We start from the raw sequence: 5,766 nt of genomic DNA, 5'->3' as shown, positions 1-5,766 counted from the left end.
AATTGATCTGAAATCAATTCTGTACTAGAAAACATGGGTGTTCTGAAGCTACTCGTTGATTCTAAGTGAGATCTGAGATGACCATTTTTGAAATCTGCTCCGATTTATCTGAGATTAATTCTGTACTAAGAAACATGGGTGTTCTGAAGCTACTCGTTGATTCTAAGTGAGATCTGAGGTGATCTGAAAAAGATCTGAGGTCATCAATTTTTTCAAACTGCTCAGACTTATCTGAGATTAATTCTGTACTAGAAAACATGGGTGTTCTGAAGCTACTCGTTGATTCTAAGTGAGATCTGAGATGACTATTTTTGAAATCTGCTCAGATTGATCTGAGATTAATTCTGTACTAAGGAACATGGGTGTTCTGAAGCTACTCGTTGATTCAAGTGAGATCTGAGCTGACCATTTTTGAAATATGTTTAGATTGAAAAAAGATCTGAGGTGATCAATTTTTTCAAACTGCTCAGACTTATCTGAGATTAATTCTGAATTAAGAAACATGGGTGTTCTGAAGCTACTCGTTGATTCTAAGTGAGATCTGAGGTGATCATTTTTTTTCAAACTGCTCAAATTGATCTGAAATTAATTCTGTACTAAGAAACATGGGTGTTCTGAAGCTTCTCGTTGATTCAAGTGAGATCTGAGCTGACCATTTTTGAAATATGCTTAGATTGAGCTAAGATTAATTCTGTACTAGAAAACATGGGTGTTGTGAAGCTACTTGTTGAATCTTAGTGAAATCTGAGATGACCATTTTTGAAATCTGCTCAGATTGAGCTGAGATTAATTCTGTACTAAGAAACATGGGTGTTGTGAAGCTACTGGTTGAATCTAAAAGAGATCTGAGGTGATCATTTTTTTTCAAACTGCTCAAATTGATCTGAAATTAATTCTGTACTAAGAAACATGGGTGTTCTGAAGCTACTCGTTGATTCAAGTGAGATCTGAGCTGACCATTTTTGAAATATGCTTAGATTGAGCTAAGATTAATTCTGTACTAGATAACATGGGTGTTGTGAAGCTACTCGTTGAATCTTAGTGAAATCTGAGATGACCATTTTTGAAATCTGCTCAGATTGAGCTGAGATTAATTCTGTACTAAGAAACATGGGTGTTCTGAATCTACTCGTTGATTCTTAGTGAAATCTGAGATGACTATTTTTGAAATCTGCTCAGATTTATCTGAAATTAATTCTGTACTAAGAAACATGGGTGTTCTGAAGCTACTCGTCGATTCAAGTGAGATCTGAGCTGACCATTTTTGAAATATGCTTAGATTGAGCTAAGATTAATTCTGTACTAAGAAACATGGGTGTTCTGAATCTACTCGTTGATTCTTAGTGAGATCTGAGATGACTATTTTTGAAATCTGCTCAGATGGAGCTGATATTAATTCTGTACTAAGAAAGATGGGTGTTCTGAAGCTACTGGTTTAATCTAAAAAAGATCTGAGGTGATCAATTTTTTCAAACTGCTCAGAATTATTTGAGATTAATTCTGTAATAAGAAACATGGGTGTTCTGAAGCTACTCGTTGATTCTAAAAAAGATCTGAGGAGATCAATTTTGAAATATGCTCAGATTGAGCTAGGATTAATTCTGTACTAGAAAACATGGGTGTTCTGAAGCTACTCGTTTAATCTTAGTGAAATCTGAGATGACCATTTTTGGAATCTGCTCAGATTGAGCTCAGATTAATTCTGTACTAGGAAACATTGGTGTTCTGAAGCTACTCGTTGAATCTAAAAGAGATCTGAGGTGATACATTTTTTTTTAAACTGCTCAGATTAATCTGAGATTAATTCTGTACTAAGAAACATGGGTGTTCTGAAGCTCCTCGTTGATTCTTAGTGAAATCTGAGATAACTATTTTTGAAATCTGCTCAGATTGAGCTGAGATTAATTCTGTACTAAGAAACATGGGTGTTGTGAAGTTAATGGTTGAATCTAAGTGAGATCTGAGGTGATAATTTTTTTTTGAAATGGCTCAGATTGATCTGAGATCAATTCTGTACCAAGAAACATGGGTGTTCTGAGTCGTTGATTTTAAGTGAGATCTGAGATGACCATTTTTGAAATCTGCTCAGATTGAAAAAAGATCTTAGGTGATCAATTTTTTCAAACTGCTCAGATTCATCTGAGATTAATTCTGTACTAAAAAACATGGGTGTTCTGAATCTAAAACAGATATTGAGGTGATCAATTTTGAAATATGCTCAGATTGAGCTAAGATTAATTCTGTACTAAGAAACATGGGTGTTCTGAAACTACTGGTTGAATCTAAAAGAGATCTGAGGTGATCAATTTTTTCAAACTGCTCAGATTTATCTGAGATTAATTCTGTTATAAGAAACATGGGTGTTATGAAGCTACTTGTTGATTCTAGGTGAGATCTGAGATGACGATTTTTGAAATCTGCTCAGATTGAGCTGATATTAATTCCGTACTAAGAAACATGGGTGTTGTGAAGCTAATCGTTGAATCTAAGTGAGATCTGAGGTGATACATTTTTTCAAACTGCTCAGGTTGATCTGAGATTAATTCTGTACTAAGAAACATGGGTGTTTTGAAGCTACTCGTTGATTCTAAGTAAGATCTGAGGTGATGATTTTTTTAAATCTGCTCAGATTGAGCTGAGATTAATTCTGTACTAAGAAACACATGGGTGTTCTGAAGCTACTAGTTGATTCTAAGTGACATATGAGATGACCACTTTTGAAATCTGCTCAGATCGATCTGAGATTATTTCTGTACTAAGAAACATGGGTGTTATGAAGCTACTCGTTTAATCTAAGTGAGATCTGAGGTGACCATTTTTGAAATCTGCTCAGATTGAGCTAAGATTAATTCTGTACTAGGAAACATGGGTGTTCTGAAACTACTGGTTGAATCTAAAAGAGATCTGAGGTGATCAATTTTTTTCAAACTGCTCAGATTTATCTGAGATTAATTCTGTACTAAGAAACATGGGTGTTCTGAAGCTACTCTTTGATTCTAAGTGAGATCTGAGGTGATCATTTTTTTTCAAACTGCTCAAATTGATCTGAAATTAATTCTGTACAAAGAAACATGGGTGTTCTGAAGCTACTCGTTGATTCTTAGTGAAATCTGAGATGACTATTTTTAAAATCTGCTCAGATTGAGCTGAGATTAATTCTGTACTAAGAACATGGGTGTTCTGAAGCTAATGGTTGAATCTAAAAGAGATCTGAGGTGATAATTTTTTTTTCAAACTGCTCAGAATGATCTGAGATTAATTCTGTACTAAGAAACATGGGTGTTGTGAAGCTACTCGTTGAATCTAAGTGAGATCTGAGGTGATAATTTTTTGAAATGGCTCAGATTGATCTGAGATTAATTCTGTACTAAGAAACATGGGTTTTCTGAAGCTACTCGTTGATTCAAGTGAGATCTGAGCTGACCATTTTTGAAATATGCTTAGATTGAAAAAAGATCTGAGGTGATCAATTTTTTCAAACTGCTCAGACTTATCTGAGATTAATTCTGTATTTAGAAACATGGGTGTTCTGAAGCTACTCGTCGATTCTGAGTGAGATCTGAGATGACTATTTTTGAAATCTGCTCAGATGGAGCTGATATTAATTCTGTACTAAGAAACATGGGTGTTCTGAAGCTACTGGTTTAATCTAAAAAAGATCTGAGGTGATCAATTTTTTCAAACTGCTCAGAATTATTTGAGATTAATTCTGTAATAAGAAACATGGGTGTTCTGAAGCTACTCGTTGATTCTAAAAAAGATCTGAGGAGATCAATTTTGAAATATGCTCAGATTGAGCTAGGATTAATTCTGTACTAGAAAACATGGGTGTTCTGAAGCTACTCGTTTAATCTTAGTGAAATCTGAGATGACCATTTTTGGAATCTGCTCAGATTGAGCTCAGATTAATTCTGTACTAGGAAACATTGGTGTTCTGAAGCTACTCGTTGAATCTAAAAGAGATCTGAGGTGATACATTTTTTTTTAAACTGCTCAGATTAATCTGAGATTAATTCTGTACTAAGAAACATGGGTGTTCTGAAGCTCCTCGTTGATTCTTAGTGAAATCTGAGATAACTATTTTTGAAATCTGCTCAGATTGAGCTGAGATTAATTCTGTACTAAGAAACATGGGTGTTGTGAAGTTAATGGTTGAATCTAAGTGAGATCTGAGGTGATAATTTTTTTTTGAAATGGCTCAGATTGATCTGAGATCAATTCTGTACCAAGAAACATGGGTGTTCTGAGTCGTTGATTTTAAGTGAGATCTGAGATGACCATTTTTGAAATCTGCTCAGATTGAAAAAAGATCTTAGGTGATCAATTTTTTCAAACTGCTCAGATTCATCTGAGATTAATTCTGTACTAAAAAACATGGGTGTTCTGAATCTAAAACAGATATTGAGGTGATCAATTTTGAAATATGCTCAGATTGAGCTAAGATTAATTCTGTACTAAGAAACATGGGTGTTCTGAAACTACTGGTTGAATCTAAAAGAGATCTGAGGTGATCAATTTTTTCAAACTGCTCAGATTTATCTGAGATTAATTCTGTATTAAGAAACATGGGTGTTATGAAGCTACTTGTTGATTCTAGGTGAGATCTGAGATGACGATTTTTGAAATCTGCTCAGATTGAGCTGAGATTAATTCTGTACTAAGAAACATGGGTGTTGTGAAGCTAATCGTTGAATCTAAGTGAGATCTGAGGTGATACATTTTTTCAAACTGCTCAGATTGATCTGAGATTAATTCTGTACTAAGAAACATGGGTGTTTTGAAGCTACTCGTTGATTCTAAGTAAGACCTGAGGTGATGATTTTTGAAATCTGCTCAGATTGAGCTGAGATTAATTCTGTACCAAGAAACACATGGGTGTTCTGAAGCTACTAGTTGATTCTAAGTGACATATGAGATGACCACTTTTGAAATCTGCTCAGATTGATCTGAGATTAATTCTGTACTAAGAAACATGGGTGTTCTGAAGCTACTCGTTGATTCAAGTCGGATCTGAGATGACCATTTTTGGAATCTGCTCAGATTGAAAAAAGATCTTAGGTGATAAATTTTTTCAAACTGCTCAGATTTATCTGAGATTAATTCTGTACTAAGAAACATGGGTGTTATGAAGCTACTTGTTGATTCTAGGTGAGATCTGAGGTGATCATATTTGAAATATGCTCAGATTGAGCTAAGATTAATTCTGTACTAGAAAACATGGGTGTTGTGAAGCTACTCGTTGAATCTTAGTGAAATCTGAGATGACCATTTTTGAAATCTGCTCAGATTGAGCTGAGATTAATTCTGTAACTAAGAACTTCTGTATCACCCTGAGTTTGAACAAGCACTTAGTTGCTTTCGGATTTGCAATATTGGTTTCATAAAAGTTGAGCAAACTTGAAACATTTAGTTTCGTCACGCTTTCTTTGAAAACAAATGTACATACAATATTTTGATTTGTTTTTAGATGAAAAAAATAATAAATAAAATTTAATGGTAGTGGACACTAAAAATAGTTATTAGCATGACCTTGACGAGTTTAAGGTCTCGAAATCAAGCATCTAAAAGCACACGACTTAGGTGTTTTTTCTTTATGAGGTTATCGCACCTTCGACGACCAATTGAGTTCAAATTTTTACAGGTTTGTTATTTTATGCATATTTGGAGATACAACAAGTGAGAAAACTGGTCAAAGACCAGGCTTCTCACTTTGAGCTCGATTGGTCGTCGGTGTTGCGAGATAACTATGAAAAAAATAAACACCCT

This window comes from Asterias rubens, chromosome 8, assembly GCF_902459465.1.
Source record: "Asterias rubens chromosome 8, eAstRub1.3, whole genome shotgun sequence".
NCBI classification, from domain to species: domain Eukaryota; kingdom Metazoa; phylum Echinodermata; class Asteroidea; order Forcipulatida; family Asteriidae; genus Asterias; species Asterias rubens.
The sequence above is the reverse complement of the archived record's forward strand: the minus strand, read 5'-3'. Positions refer to the sequence as shown.